This window comes from Camelus ferus, chromosome 13 (genome assembly GCF_009834535.1).
Source record: "Camelus ferus isolate YT-003-E chromosome 13, BCGSAC_Cfer_1.0, whole genome shotgun sequence".
NCBI lineage: Eukaryota > Metazoa > Chordata > Mammalia > Artiodactyla > Camelidae > Camelus > Camelus ferus.
This window is the reverse complement of record NC_045708.1, coordinates 24703534-24720867: the sequence shown is the minus strand read 5'-3', so window position 1 is coordinate 24720867 and position 17334 is coordinate 24703534. Positions and strand designations below refer to the sequence as shown.

At 37.9% G+C, this 17334-nt stretch overlaps 1 non-coding gene and 1 pseudogene across 1 annotated transcript; both read right to left on the bottom strand.

Annotated features, from left to right (window-relative positions):
- Positions 1-2598: 2598 nt before the first annotated feature.
- Positions 2599-15822, bottom strand: LOC102503766 (annotated as a pseudogene).
- A 1156-nt stretch (positions 15823-16978) lies between these two features.
- On the bottom strand, positions 16979-17051 carry TRNAT-GGU. Its single transcript has one exon. It is a non-coding gene; the product is annotated as a tRNA-Thr (tRNA).
- Positions 17052-17334: the final 283 nt, after the last annotated feature.

Sequence of the window (17334 nt, the reverse complement as noted above, 5' to 3'; positions counted from 1 at the left end):
GAAAATTGCAAATCTCTGATAAGGCGCTTGAATCTAAAATGTTTAAACAATTTTAAAAACTAAGCCCAGTTTAGAGTTTGAGATTCACAAATGTTCCCCATCTATAAAAGTGGATAAAACAAATTTCTTCTGTATAGCACAGGAAACTTGAACAGCTTGTAATACCCTTTAATGAAAAAATATGAAAACTACTATATGTGTATGTATACATGACTAGGATGTTATGATGTACACTAGAAATTGACTAAAAAGGAAAATTGACAAATTGTAACTGACTCTAAATTCAAAAAACAAAAAACAGCCCAATTCAGAAATAAGCAAAGGATTTAAATAGAGTTCTAGAGCCTGTGGTATGGAGAGGGAGGACGTTCTGTTGCAGTAATCCCAATAGGTTGGAAAGCAGCCCTATGTTAAAAAGAAAAGATCAAGGGAAGCCCGTCTGAGAAGAGGGTTTGGATTGGGCAGTAGAAAAAGACTTTGCCCTCAGCAATAATAGACTAAAGAGTAATTTTTGCATGTGAGAATTTGTCAATATTTTTCTTTGTCTTAGGGAGACCGGCTCTCCATTCACCTATTGGTTTGGAATGAGGGATTTATTTTCATTAAATATTAAGACAAAAATCTTTGGATGGTGAATTTAAAAAAAAGTGGTAGCATTTACAAGAACTGCTGTATAAAGTACGGATGAACCGACGGGGCTCACCTGAATAGTTCATCCTATTCTCTTTCTGATTTCAGACTTTATAAATGATGTAAATTTTTGAGGTTTGCACTGAAATAACTAACAGTGGTATTTTCCCATTAGAGAGTCAAACCAATTTTTTTCTTTTCTGGACAAAAACATGAAAGTATTTTTGGAAGTATTTATGCAATGTATAATAAAATATCTTAAAAGAAAAAAGATGAAAGTAACAACATGGTTTTCGTTTATATGGAATCAGGTCATAGATACTATTTTTCTTCTCTTCATTTTACAATTTTTATTGTAGACCTGTATCCTCTTGCCCCTTCTGGTTTAAAAAATTTTTTTGGTAGAACTTTAATCTCATTTTTCACATGAGACTTTTTTTTATAAACAAAGCAAACATTTTGTTTCTCGTAACTTTATGGCAGAATTTGAAACGGTATTTTAGATTTCCCTCCCCTTTTGTTAGCTAGTCGTTACATACTATAATTATACTTCTTAAATGTCTTTCATTCCAGCCCTTTTAGTACCTGCCAGCACTGTCCTAATTCAGTGTCTCAGTATGCTCTACTTGGTCTCTCAGCCCTTTACCAGCCTCCTTGCCTTCACCCTTGCATTTCCACTGCTGTCATAGTTTCCATCCTAAACCCCCAATCTCAGCCTTTCTCTACTGTTGCGAATCCCTTTCTCTTGTACAATGAAGTTGAAACTCCTTATCAGGTCATACAAATCTAGCTCCTTATTTAGTTACATCTTTTATCATATCTTTGAAACAATTTTCCATGTGACGCAAACTATGTGTACTTCCCCAAGGGTATCTTGGGTCTTTCTACCTCATTGCCTATATACCCATTGCTTCAGCTTCCTAGAAAGAACTTCATTTGTCAGACTGGCAAATGCCAACTTTCAAGATACTCTCATTTTTCTTTTTCTTTTAAAAATGCAGTTCTTTTTTTTTTTTTTTTCTTTTCTAATTTCCACCTGCTCAGAGGTATATACACACACAAACACAAACATAAACGATTCCTTTTGTGGGTCCTTATTGGTAACCATTGGATTTGTTTACAGTTCTGTTTCATCCTCTAGACCTCTGAGTGGCAAGGAGCATGTCTTACTGGACTTTGAATCCTCTGTGGGAAGCCTGGCATAGAATACATTTTAAATAACTGTATAATGAAATAATTCCTATTTCACTGAGGAGACTGAGCCTGAGGGAACACGGCTATTTCCAAAGTCTCCAAACAGAAATGACAGAGCTGACGCTCAGACTCAGAATTGTTTTATTCCAGATTTGGTGTCCTATCTACTATATCTAAGATACTAATGGTATCTTACGTTTATTTAGTCCATGAACATTTGTTATGATCTGCTAATGCAAAATAAAATCCAAACATTGTTTTTGAGATTTAGTATTTGATATAGAAGTATCTTTACTGTTGTGGGAGAATAATAAATATGCCTTCAATAGTTCACACTAAAGATTGCAAATAATGGGGGAGGAGGGTATAGCACAGCGGTAGAGTGGGTGCTAAGCATGCACAAAGTCCTGGGTTCAATCCCCCATACCTCCACTAAAAATAATAACTAAATAAACCTAATTGCCTCCCCCACAAAAAATAAAAACAAATTTTTAAAAAAGATTGTAAATAACATGATCTTATATTTTGTTACCTTCAAGAAACAGGTTTTCTTCATACTAGACTGCAAAACTCATTTGCTTTTACCCCATCTGGTAGCTAGACCATTTCTGCACATGGTTTCCTGGAAGATTTACACTTCACTTACTAATTTTCATTTCCTTGCACAAGGGTCATAATGACTTTGATATGTCAGCACTTTAAAGATGTCATGTCACTGTTTTCATGCTTGCAGTATTACTGCTACTACTACTACCACTACTACTATTATCTTTTTCAAAAATGGTGGCACTGGGGTTTATTAAGCCATGCCTTAGTATAAGTGCTGGGCTTGCCCATGGTGCTCTAGATGTATCAGGCCCAGATGTCCTACCAATTCTAGAGCCCTGGCCCCAGTAAACTGAGAGCTAGTTGATGTTGTACACAAGCCCATCATCTGTCACTTCCATGTGGCCAACAGTCACTGCCAGACCTAGAAACTTCTTCATCTGGAACTTGATTGTGGGCTTCACTTCATGGACTCTGGCCACCATCTTCTCATTGTGGATCAGCAAGCAAGGGCCCAGGATTCGTGGGTTCTGCTTGATGAGACTGAAGCCACAGAGGCATAATTCTTGGCCAACTTCTTGACCAGATTCTTATTCTTGTTGAGTTTCTTCAGCTCTTTGATGTCCATATGGGGTATATCCACAGCTGTGGCCTCATCACAGTGCTACTGGTCCCCCAGGACACATGTGGAAAACTTGGGGCAGGGAGTGGATTTAGCCTGATGGTGCCCAAGAAGTATTTGTCCTTGTGAGGGTCATAGTTCAAGGCGATCTGCAGCCTCGAGCTGATCAACTCAAGCCAATCTGCAGTTTCCAAAAACTTCGGGTGCTGAGCTGGTTCTGGTGCAGGACTTCCCACACTACCTCACAGAGGGTATTGCAGGAGATGCTGCTAATGGTGCCCTGCGCTGCAATAACCAGAAAAGAGTTGGCTGCATTATTTCTGATGGGAAATTAGTTGTCTCCTTTTCCTTTGTTCTCCCATTATAATGTGTCTTTTCTCTCTAGAAGCTTCTAAGCTTTTCTCTTTATCTCTTGGAACTTTTACTCTTTTTCAGTATCTTGATTACGATATGCCTTGGGATTGTTTGCTTTATTTTGCTTCATATTTGTTGAAATTCTTAGATTTATAGATTTATAGTTTCATTACATTTTTTAATACTGTCCACTACTTAATGAGATATTTTTTTCTGCCTTCCTGTTCTTGGACTCCGTTACATGTAAATGAGATTGCTTGACATTATCCAACAGCTCAAGCTCACTAAGTCTCTTGCATTAGTTTTGTTTTCCTTGGGGCTTCAGTGAACTTAAAGATGAAGCAGTATATCTTGCTATGTTCTTAAGTTCGCTTATTTTTACCCCTACAGTGTCTGATTTCCTGTACCCCTAAAAAGTGAATTTTTCATTTCAGATGTTGTATTTTCTTCTTCTAGAAAAGATACAATCTTGTATCTTCTAGAAGGAAATGCTGTATTTTTCTAGAACTCTAGAAGTTCCATTAGTTCTATCTTAATATTTTCTCCTCATTATGTTCACATTTTCCTTTATGTACATGTACATGGGTACAGTGTTATTTTTAACATTATTGTCTGCTAGTTCCATCATCTCTATCATTCTGGGTTTTGTTTGTTTTTTACTATCAACTGATTTTTCTTCTGGTTTAGGTCATAATTTCCTACTTCTCTACATGTCTAGTTAATTTTTTTTAACATTTTTTAATTGAGTTATAGTCATTTTACAATGTTGTGTCGAATTCTAGCATAGAGCACAATTTTTCAGTTATACATGGACATACATATATTCACTGTCACATTTTTTTTTGCTGTGAGCTACCGCAAGATCTTGTATATATTTCCCTGTGCTATACAGTATAATCTTGTTTATCTATTCTGCATATGCCCGTCAGGATCTACAAATTTTGAAATCCCAGTCTGTCCCTTCCCACCCCCTGTGTCTAGTAAGTTTTGATTGGATATTGGGCAGTATTATATCATGTTGTTGAGTATCTTCCTTTTAAGAGTAATTTAGTTTTGTTTTAGCAAGCACTGAGATTTGTTAGAGCAAGTCTAGAGTAGCCTTTTTCTCCAGAGCTAATTCTAGTGTCTCTCCTAGATGCCTAGGTGTTTAACAGGTTCCTCTGTTCTGGATAGTCAGGACATGAATATCTCCCAGGACTGTGTAAGCTCCAGCAACTGTTTATCTTATAGTTCCCGTGTTGTTCTTTATTTCAATAATTGTTCTTTGTCTGATCTTGTAGCATCTCATTCTATACGTGCACAGCTTAGTGTTCTGCTCAGGATTCAAACGGACCTTTATGCAAATCTCTTTCTCTGCATAGCTTCCTCCTTTCTAGTACTCTGTTCTACAAATTCCAGCTGCTTTAGCCTCTTCAAACCAATCTCTGTCTCTTCAATGCAGCAAGACAGTTATGCTCTGGTTGGGTTCTCCTTCCTATCGTGTGGATTGGGTAATGCCTCCAGGCAGCTACCTATGACAACTGTAGGGATCACTTCATTTACTACCCTTTTTTTCAGGGGTCATGGTCCTGCATAGCCTGTTTTCCAACGTGTTATGGACTAAATTGTATCCCCCTCAAAATCATATATTAAAGTCTTAATTCCTAATACATATCAGAATGTGACTGTATTTGGACATAGGGCCTTTAAAGAGGTAATTAAGTTTAAATGAGGTCATATGAATGAGGCTCTAAACCAACATGACTGGTATCCTTAGAAGAAGGGGAAGCAGTACAAAAGCCATGTGCAAAGTCCAAGTGAAGACACAGCAAAAAGTTCCCACCTGTAAGCTAATGAGAGAGGCCTCAGAAGAAATCAAACCTACTGACACCTTGATCTTGGATGTCTGGCCTCCACGACTAGGAGAAAAATTTCTATTGTTTTAGCCATTCTGTGGTATTTTGTTATGTCAGCCTTAGCAATCGAACATGCAGTGTAAGAACAGTTGTTTCATATACTTTGCAGTTTTTTAGTTGTTTATAGCAGAAGGGCAAATCTGGTACCAATTCTCTATCTGAGCTGGAATCCAATAGATTTGTTTTATCAGATGTCAGAACAAGTTGGAAAAAGTTACAAGTATTCACACATCTCCATTTTACACTGGAAAATGATGTATTTTTTTAAAGCTTTATTGAAGTGTAATTGATATACAATAAGCTGCACATATTTTAAGTATAAATCTTATAAATTTGTCATATGTATGTACCATGATACTTTACCATAATCAAGATAATGAACAGTGGCCATCACCATGGTACCTTGTGCCCCTTAGCAATCCCTGACTCCTGCCCCTCCATAACTGTCCTTTCCCTCTACCAATCTACAGGCAACCACTAATCTGCTTTTGCATCATGATAGATTAGTTTGCGTTTTCTAGAATTCTATATAAATGACTATACGGCATGAACTTCTTTTGTTTGTTTTGGTCTGGCCTCTTTCACACAGAATAATCTGAGATTCGTTCATGTTGTTGTGTGTATTAATAGTTTATTCCTTTTTGTTGTTCAAGTATTTTTTTTGTATGGATATACCACAATTCTTAAAATTCATTCACATATTGATGGGCATTTGACTCGCTTCCAATTTTTGGCTATTATAAATAAATCTGCTGTAAATATTCACGTTGAAGTCTGCGTGAACCTATGTATCAGTTTTCTTGGCTAAATTCCTAAGAGTGGAGTGGCTGGGTTATATGGCACTTGCCACTTTTCTCTCCTACTTTGTTTCTTTCTGAAGCATATATCACCTAATAAGTATATACTTTACTTAGTGAATGGTCAGGCCACTCAAGATGGCCATTCCCTTGCTCTCTGTACATCCCCTGCTTGACCAGTCTCTGCATTTCACCTACACCCTACTCACATGAGGATCCAATCCTCTCAATCATAGGGCTTAATCAGTAACTACCTGCTTGCCCCCTGCCCCAGCCGCTGGTTTTCTTGGTAACTGATGAGCCAACCTGACATCAATTCACCCTATAAATGGTAGCCTCCTTCTCCCGGAGTAGCAAAGACTGTTGCTGCATCCTACCTGCTCTCTGCTGCTGTACATGGTGGGGTGTCACTCCAGGACTTTTGCTTCAGACCTGTAAGATTCCCGGTCCAATAAACTGTTGTCTGTCGCCGCTGCCAGGCTCTTTCTTCGGTCTCACAGCTGGGAAACTAGAAGACTTGCAGGACTGCTAGGTAGAGCCCAACACTTACGAATTCTGTTTATTGTCAATCTTCCATCACCAGAAAGGAAGCTTCATAAAGGCAGGAAATGTTTTGGTTTACTGCTGTTTCCCCTGCCTAGAATAGTGTCTTGTCATGGCATGTGCTCAATAATCAAACAGAAACATTTATGTGTTGTCTAATATGGGTCAGGCATATTTTAAGTACTTGACATATGGAAGCGTTTGTTTAATTATTGAGATGACATATTCTTTTATGAGACTCAGAATATTGGATTTGTAGGTTTTGGCTTTTGAAGTTTTTGTGAACAGGATTACTAATTATTAGTGATTAAGCAGAAGTGGCAAGTTAAGATTTATTTGCCAGACTAACTCCAGGTTGTGTAGTGGTTAGCCATGCCATTTGTGTTGTGAACATTCTGAAGACGAGTTCGGGCTGAGTACCATGATTTAAGATGATACGTACCAGGTTTACTGAGAATGGAGAACAGGGGCATAGGTGCCCCGCTCCTAGCATTTCTGGTTTTGAGTGCACAGTTTACTGAAAGGATGGAGGAACATAACATCACTTTGGCTTAAATGTCCAGTTTGTATAGATATTCAGTGCAATATATTGTATTTTTTTAATTCTTAAGGAATTTGGTCCAAAAGTCAAACACTGAACATAATATACAAGATAATATGAAATTGAACACTGAAAAGCTCTACAAAAGAAAGGACCTATATTTAAAAGTCATATTCTGTCTAAATCTGTTTTTCCTCCTTCTAGTATGAATAACCGAGTTTCTGCTTCTGATTGTACAATTGTCTTTCACCGGGGGAAAACTGCTTACCGAAGGATTGCTCTTCTCGGCTATTCTAAATGCTACACTACGCATTACTGAGCACATTTAATCTGTCAGTTCACCAACTTCTTCCAAGAAAACTTGCCCAAGTAAAACAGAATTCTGAAGTCTGTGCCCTGTCTCTTCATTTCTGTGCACGTAGTTCTTAGAGCATTGGGTTTAATTCTCTACATTTCCATGTTTCTGAGGAAATGTCACTTTGGAACAAATGTATTACTTTTGCTTTCTGACTTCTAATTAGATTTCCTCATAGAGACTTTGTTAATTGAGGGGTTTATAGATTCTAAAGTACAAGGCACTTCATTTTTCTTCAAGACTAAATAACACGACTGGCTGTTTGAAGGAGAACCGGAAGCTAATTATCCTTCTTTTTTCAGTTGAAATTTCCTATAAAAGGAATAGTGTAGGCTGAGTCTATTATGTCCCATTCCTGTAGACAACCACTATTTAAACATCATTCATTATTTAATAAAGGCAGGAAAAATTTCAAGACCTAGAGAAAAATGATGTTACCTTTGTAGTACCACATGGGAAGTTATTTCTCTTGAAGAAGATAACTATGTATCACAGACACGTGTATCGAGCCTTCCAACATTCCTGGACATTATTACTTTGGAGACTTGTTGCTCTCTCCTTTGAGTAAGATGCTTTATGGAGAGAGGGGGCAGTGTCTTCATTAGAGTGATGTATTAAATTTGTGAAGAGTATCCGGAAATTCCTCCTCTACCCTGAGATGTTTGAAGATCTGGTGAAGTTTGGTTATTTAGTATCTTATGGTAGATACTAGAAATCCTGGGAATTCAGAACATAGTCAGAAGTCAGTAAACAGGAAGAGTTTTAACATGTTCATGATTTAGAACAAGAGAGTAACCGAGTTTCTTACTTCACTTCTAGATAAACATACTGGAACAATTTCTTTACTTGCATGGCTGTAATGTATAAGTTCTCTTATATTTCAATGTTGGCATTAAAATGGAGTATTTTAGTACAACCAGTTAAAGTGAACTTCCTATTTTTTAGAAAACTAAATATGGCTTTGTTCTTAAATATGCTGGAAACACATTACCTATAATCACATTTTCTTTTATTTCAGTCTCAAGAAACTGAACTGATAGGATACGTTTTTGGAAAAGCTTTTGAGATGTGCTCCCTTACAGTACTTAAGAATTACGATTAGTTTTAAACAAACTCAGCCTGTTTTATTTATCCAGATACCCATTTTCCTCTCAGACTAACCACCTTGATCAGGTTTTTTTTTCTTCTCTGTTTTAGAAGTTTAATTTTTGTATGCTTTGATTTGCAGTTGCCTTCAGAGCCCATGGTTCATTCTTTAAGAATATCCTTAGTGATGAACAATCTTTGCCTTTTGAGGGTGGTTGAAGTTATATGGAATCTTCTGTGGTGAATAAAGTACATAACTGGGCTGATTATTACTATGTGACAAATACTGTGCTAAGTACTTGACATGCATTATCTAAATTTATCTTTGTGATTCCTCTGTGATGATAGATACTAATATTAATCTCCTTTTTATAGACGAGGAAACTAAAGTTTAGTACAGCTAAATTTGCTCAGGCTTAGACAGGTAGAAAGTGGTGGAGCTGGGGGGTTGAATGATTCTGGGCCTGTGCTCTTAACCATGGTGTGCTCTCACTCCAGTTCCCTAAGAGCTGATTTCAGTTGTGGTATCTGGGTGGAAATTCTCGTGCACCTGCTATCATCCCACATCAAGCAAGGGATATGAGAGTATCTTTTTTCCTGCCTTGAGGGTACCACTTGCCATTTGGAGGCACAGCCCAGAAGTGAGGGGAATTAATGTCTCTGGAGGGGGGCAAGCGGTGGCATTTGGTGGCCAAGCACATTTTCTTCCCGGGGACGGTCCCAGGGCACTGTCTACATGGTTCCTTGGAGTCCCCATAGGATTAAGCCCTACTTGCTCGTTGTGTGGTGACCAGTTCATTAAATCCTTTTGTTATTTCACATTCCTCATACCTTCACTTCTGATTCCTGAGATTTCCTCCCAAATAAACTACTTACATTCAATTCCTTGGCTCAGGCACTACTCTGGGGGAATAAACCTATGAAACCCACCAATTCTGTCTTTAAGAAATCTGATTTGAGGGGGAGGATATAGCTCAGTGGTAGAGTGTATGCTTGGCATGCATGAAGTCTTGGGTTCAATCCCCAGTACCTCTAAAAAAAAAAAAAGAAATATGATTTGGATATGAAACATTTTCTTGTATTACTTGTCAGTTGTCCCTAAAATATAGACCTGAGTGTCTATAGGGTTCCTAGTGCCAGAGAGTCACTAGTTCAGCCAACAGCTTAACTGAGATATCACTGATGCACAATAAAATGTACATATTTAAAGTGTGTAATTTGATCAGCTTTGACATGTGACCATCCATCAAACCAGAGCTGTGTCAAAATAATGAACTTTTTCATTATCCCCAAGAGTTCCACTTGCTTCTTTGTAATCCATCCCTTTCTCCCCACCCCGGAAAATACTGAGATGCTTTCTCTATATTTGTTTGCACATCTAGAATTTCACAGAAATGAAATAATACAAAATTTACTTCTTTGCTCTAGCTTCTTTTATTTAACATAATTATTTTGATATTTATTCATGAAGTTGTATCAGTAGTTTGTTCCTTTTTATTGCTGAGAGGTATTCCATTGCATGGATATAACATAATTTGTTTATCCATGTACCTGATGATGGGTGTGATGGTTAATTTTATTTGTCAGCCTGACTGGGCCATGGATGCCCAGATAGCTAATAAAACAACATTTTTTTGGTGTCTGTGAGAGTGTTTCCAGAAGAGATTAGCATTTGAATTGGTAGACTGAGTAAAAAAATTGCCCTCACCAGTGCAGGTAGGTATTACCCAGTCTCTTGAGGGACTGAATAGAACTCTCTATTCAGAGGATGCAGAGAAAGGGTGAATTTGCTGCTTGTGTTGGGACATTCATCTTCTCTTTCCCTTGGAGTCTTTCCTCATTCCTCAAACTCGAATTGAGACTTTCACCATCATCTCCCCTTGTTCTCGGGAATTTGGGGCTTGGACTGAATCACACCACCAGGTTTCTGGTTCTCCAGCTTGCAGATGGCTGGCAGTGGGAATTCTTAGTCTCCATAATTGTGAGAGTCAATTCCCATAATAAACCTCATCTTATATATTCATATATATATCCTACTGGTTATGTTTCTCTGGAGAACCCTAGTACAATGGGCATTTGGATTGTTTCCAGTTTGGGGCTATTATAATGAAGCTACTATGAATATCTGTGTACAAGTCTTTTGTGTGGATATTGGACTTTCATTTCCTTAAATAAATATCTAGGAGCAGAATGGCTGGGTCATATGGTAGGTGTATGTTAAACTTTTAAAGAAGCTGCCAAACTATTTTTCAAAGTGCTTATACAATCTTATATTCCCACCAGCAGTATATGAGAGTTCCGGTTGCTCCATATCCTTGCCAACACTTTTTAATTTTGCCAACTTTTAAATTGTAACCATTCTAGTTAGCTGTGTATTGCTGTCACATTGAGTTTTTAATCTGCATTTTCCTAATAACTAATGGTTTTGACTATCTTTTCATGTACTTATTGGCCATCCATATATCTTCTTTGGTGAAGTCCATTTATATCTTTTGCAAACTTTAAAAAATTACATTGTTTGCTTATTATTGGTTGGTAAGAATTCTTTTTTTTTTTTAATTTTTTGAACTTTTTTCTGAAGTACAGTCAGTTACAATGTGTCAGTTTCTGGTGTACAGCACAATGTCCCAGTCATGCATATACATACATATATTCATTTTCATATTCTTTTTTATTAAAGGTTATTACAAGATAGTGAACATAGTTCCCTGTGCTATACAGACATTTTTTAAAATCTATTTTTATATATAGTGACTAACATTTGTAAATCTCAAACTCCCAAATTTTTCCCTTCTCACCCCCTACGAATTCTTTATATGCTGTAGATGCAAGTCTTTTGTTGGTTATGTGTGACAAATATTCTCCAGTCTGTGGCTTGATTTTTTCATTTTCATAACAGTCTTTTGAAAAGCAGAAATTTTAAACTTTGACTATGCACAATTTATTGTTTTTTTTAATTATTCGAACTTTCTGTGTCCCTATTTAAGAAATTTTTGCCAAATGCATTCATTCAGATTGGTCACTGAGAGTTTCTTGTTCTTATCTTCTTATTAAAGTTTTTAGATTATAATATTTTAAAATCAGATTCTAAAAAAAAATTGCAAGTTTTTCTTCTATACTTACTATGAAAGAATCCTTGGTAATAATATTTACTTTTTCCTTTGTATATATGACTTTCAATCTAATTTATATAATTTTTTATAATTTTCAAAAATGTCAGTATTTTCCATTTTTGTTATACAATGCATAGTCATCAAACTTTTATTTCTTTGATCTAGTAATTATTTAAAAAATAACCAGAAGAAATTCACAAAACTTTTAAACTGTCTTCCTTTTCATGATCCAGTTTGTTCATCTTTTCGCACACATTTTCCTATTCCATTTACTTGCAGGCTTTTAAATCTACTTATGGCACAGTTTTATATAACTGTGACACTATTAATCTTTTTGGGGGGAGGTAATTAGGTTTATTATTTTTTTAAATTTTATTTATTTTTTAATGGAGTTACCAGGGATTGAACCCTGGACTTCGTGCTTCTGAGCACACGCTCTGCCACTGAGCTATATACCTCCCTGCCACACTGTATTAAACTTATATGTTTGACTTGATTCTGTTTTTTTCTTCCTTCCTTCCTTCCTTCCTCTTTCCTTTTTATTTCACTGTCAGGCTATTCCAGCTTTCTGATTCCTATCATGTTTTTTTCTCTTTCGCTTTATGTCTTTTTGACTGTGACCTCTTCACATAACCAGCCTTTACATTCTCTCATTACTCATTTTGTTTCCCTGTCCTTTGAACCTAAATTTCCTCTGCACCCTGTACAGTGCCTTCAGTCTCATACATCCACAGTCTGCTTGTAATTTTTCCTCTTCTACCTTTTTTGTCTTCTTCCCTGGACAAATCTGTTCATCCTTTTAAAAGGTAGCCAGTGTGGTCATCTCCTACTCCTCCTCTCTTGTGGATTTTCATTCTCATTCCTTCATTTTCCCGCTGCACCCCCAGCACCCCCCAACCCCGTCTCCTGTCTTCTCTCCCTCCCCCTCCTCCTCCTTCATTGCTGGTCTTCCTCCCTCTGTCTTTTTTTTTTTTTTTAAAGGAAAATTAAGACATTCTTTTGATCAAAAGAAACCATTATAAGAGTAAAAAGGCAAACCACCTAGGGGGAGAAGATATTTGTAATACATTTATTCCACAAGAACTTTATATCTTTAAGATGTGGTTGACCAATTGTTTCAGCACCATTTGTGGAAAAGACTGTCCTTTCTATATTGAATTGCTTTCACACTTTTGTCAAAAATCAGTTGATCATACTTGTGTGGATATATCCTGGGGTTATTCTGGATTATTCTGTTGCATTGATTTACTTCCTCCCTCTGTCTTGTTTGGCACAGCCATTACTTGAGCCTGATTTCTTCAGAACACGTTCTAAGTGCATATCGAACCATAAAATGTCATCTAGTCCAAGCCTTTTCTTTTGGTTATGAGGAAACTGAGACCCACAAAATGTATCAGATGCCAACCATCAAGTTGTTACATTCAGTGTTTTCATAGAATGTTTCTTCAGCTCATGTTCAGAGAAACTGAATAGACCTGAGAGGTCACAATTGATTTGAAGGTTTTTCTCCAACACAGTGATTCCCAAGCTTGACTGTGCATCAGAATCACCTGCGGAGTTTTTAAAACTACAGGGTTGTTAGCTTTGCCCTAGACTTACTGAGTCAGAATCTCCAGGGATAGGACGTGGGAATCTATCTGAATAGCATTATGTCTTGCCAGGTTTGGGAACGAATGCTCTAAGACAATAAAAGAAAGAAGAGAGAAAAGTTTTTACTTGCCTTTGAGGCAAGTAAAATTCTCTTTGCTGAAGAATTAAACTAACTTGATAAGTTAGTGGAAAGACAGTAGCAACATGTAGGTTGTGATTAAAAAAAAACTAACATTTGTTGAGCCCTTATAGTGTGCTCAGCAAATGCTTTTCATGCATCAATCTGTTTAATCCTCATAACAACATTACGAGGTACTTCTTACATTATATTCATTTTATGAAAAGGAAAACAGAAATCTGGAAAGCTGAAGTAAATCACCCGAGTTCACGTAGTAGTCAAGTGGACAAGCAGAGAAAGAACCCAGGCAAGAGGGCCCAGAACTGGTCAGTGTTAACTGTCGGGGACTTTTCTAGAGATTTTTGTACCCTACATCTGGACTCCTTTAGAATGTAATTCATCCCTCGAATATGTATTAGTTAGGCAGCAATTTGTATTCCATCTCATTTATAGTGGTGTTTAAATTCTAAAGCTTATAATGGACTATATATTCTTTACATAGGTAGAGTATATTTAAAATCTGGTCTAAAAGTATTTTTTTAAGATAACTCAAATAGTGTCTTTTGTGAATATGAGTTCTGTCATACAATCATGCTTTTCTCGATTTGAAAATATACTCCAAATCCAAGTAATCAGTTCATTCCAAAACAGGTTTTATTAGGTTATATATTAAATGCTTACATTTAATTTTCTTACAGGAAAGCCCCTAAGTCTTGCCTTCTGAGCTCTTTAATAAGAGCTTAAAGGGAGATTTAGCAAGCTTGTTAGTTGGTTTGTAAGCCGTACAGAAGCCGTAAAGAAGGAACAGGGCTGCTTTGATTTGGTGGGCTGCAGTGAAGAGTGCCTGCCTTGTGTTTGCTCATGCCAAAAGGCAGCTCCTTCTGCAGAGAATTTTTTCTGTCCTACCTAGCTAACTTCTGTTGGCTCTTAGAAGTTTGCCTCAAGTGTCATTATGTTTGGGTACCTTCTCCAAATCCTTATTTATCAACCCCTTCCCCTTGTCCACTACCTTGAATCAATCAATTGCTCCTCACAGTTCCCATAATGCTTTAAACATGGTTCTTACAAAGGCACATCAAATTGGTTTTATGAATCCCCCTGTGTGTGTGTGTATGTGTGTGTGTGTGTGACTGTGTTAAAAATGTGAACTTTTTGAGGTGACCAGATCATGGCCTAGTGAAGTGGCAGGTACTTGTAAGCCTCCCTGCCTCCCCCCAAAATTTGAAATGGAGTGCAGAGCCAGTTGGAGAGGACATAAAACTGCAAAGTAGATCAATTCGCTCAGATAGTATAGTGGTCTGGAGCTGTTTGTGCAGGAGCAGAATGTCACCCACATGTTACTTGGCTGGGAAGAAAGGACTCTGCAGATGATGACCCGATTATGTTTAGTACCGTTTAAATTGGGGCATCTCTAGTACCTGTTTAAAGAATCTTCTAGGTATCAAAATTTAAAAAGTCTTCCACTTATGTCCACGATGGAGCAACTAAGAACCAGCTTAATCCTCCTGCTAAAACAAAAACAAGTAACCAAAACCCAGGCCAAATATGTGACGTAATGGTTTTCAAGGCACAGAGGACAATGATTGCTGAGACGTGAGAAACAAACAAAAAGAGGCCTGGGACTGTCCCAGCCTACTGCCCCGAGAGAGTTTCCAGGCTGTGGTGCAGGAAAGGGAAAGCAGGCAGAGGTCAGCTGAGCACCAAGGATGGCTAGAGGTCACAGGAACGAGGAGAGCCTTGCGCTGAGAACCCCAGATATCAGATAAAAGAAACTGAGGTTGATTGGCCTTTACTTTGCAGTTTTATGTTGAACTGGCTAGGAGTTAGGCTGTGTTTACTGTTTCCTGTAGCTGTTGTGTCAAAGGGTAAATCTCCCTCTGGTGTCCTTATTTTGTCTCTCTTGTTGTCTTGGGTGTCCCTTGAGACTTTTCAGATAAGGTTGGGCTGCATTCCTTCTGGCTGTAACCCTGCGTTATTTTACAGGAACGCAGTGGAGGTGGTGGTAAGGTTTAAGGAGAGGAAGTCGTCTACGGTCCTGTGATCAGGTCTCCATCTTTCACTGAGCCTGAGTTGGGTATGTTCCTTCTCCCAAGTCTGTTAGGCTTTCATAAAACCCTAGTCACTCCAGCTCTGGCAAAATGGTTTCCCTTGAGCACAGGCCTTGTTAGGGAAAAGAGAGAGAGAAGGAAGTATTTCCAAATGGTTACTTATCCCCTGCTCCTGCCAGAAGCACAGGAGGGGATTTGTCTCCAGTTCTCACTGTGAGAACCTAGTGGGGATACTGGAAGTAAAACTCAGAAATGTAGACCCTCCCCTGGAGTTTGTAACTCTCAACACTTATCCATATGGAGTCTGGCAAATTGTTAATTACCGTTTAAAGTGTCCCTGCTGGCGCTGGCTTCAGCTGCAGGCTTCTCCTCCTGGGCTTCTGCTCCCATCAAGTGGTGATTTTCTCTATCTGCCTGCCTCTCCAGTTTGCAGGGCAACAGTTTACCCTGCGACTTCAGCTTTCTGATGGATCTAAGAATTGTTGAGTTTCAGTTTGTTCAGCTTTTTCTTATTGTGAAACAGGAGTGATGACTTCTGAGCTCTATTTACATGTCAGATTGGAAACCCTAGACATTTGCAAAGGAAGCTCCCTCAAACATTCAGCAGAGTACTGATCAATGCATGCATGTGAAGAGACTTCCTGAGGCCAAGATAAAACCATTAGAATGGATTAGAGGACGGTACTTGGCACTCATACGGGGCTGGGAGTGGCACCTGGTCCTACCAGCCAGACTAGAAAATCTCAGAATTCATCAGACATTGGGAGAATACTTGGAAAGATCTGCCTCAGTCTAATTAGCCCTAGATTGAACAATGCTTCAGAGCTAACAAACAAATTATGAAAGCAAGAACAAAAAGGATCAAACCATTTCCAAGTAATTTAACTGAATCACAGAACAAAGTTCAATAAGGTTTATGAAAATACAAAAATAACCAGAACTCAGCAACGTAAAATTCACAATTTCTACCATTCAATTGATTATTACTAGGCATGCAAAACAGGAGGAAAATATAACCCATATTGTGAAAAAATAAATCCCCAATGGACACACACACACACATAAACACAGCCACATGGATTATAATCTTAAATCCTAAAAGCAGCTCATTCTGGTAGATTCCGTTTTCTTTTCTTTTACAAAACAATAGTGTTAAATGACTTGCCTGAGGCTGTCCCACTAGTAAATGTCAGAAGTGGATTCAAACCCCATCTAACTGGCCCCGGAGCTGGAGCTTCTTGAACTAAGCCGTGCTGTTCCCAACCTTCTCCATCCTCTGGTTGTCTCTGTATGAGAGCTGAAACAAGAAGGTGGAGCATCCTCTTGTTTGACTCCAGCTTGGAATGTGTGTCTGCACATGTCTGGATGTTCACAAAGAACCTTGAATGACCCCCAGTATTGATTTTTGAGTTACAAATACATTTTAGCAAGTAGGTGAATTGGCAAATATAGAATCCATGAATAGTCTTTAAAGTATCTTTATGTCATCCTCATTTTTGTGTGTATGTGTGCAGTGGGGGAGGTAATTAGGTTTATTTACTTATAGAGGAGGTACTGGGGATTGAACCCAGGACCTCATGCCTACCAAGCATGCACTCTACCATTTGAGCTATACCCTCCCCTGTCATCCTCATTTTTGAAGGGTATTTTTCACTGGGTATGGAATCCTAAGTTGTTGATTATTTTCTTCCAGCTCTTTGAAGATCATCTAGCCCCTGCTGTTCTTTCTGCAAAGTCAGTAGTCAGTCTAACTATTGCTCCTTTTAAGGTAATAATCTCTTCCCACTCCCGACTGATATTTTTCCTTCATCTTCGCTTTTCTGCAGTTTCATTATGATATATTTAGGTGTAGATTTCTTTTTATTAACCCTGCTTGGAATGTATGATTTCTTGAATCTCTGA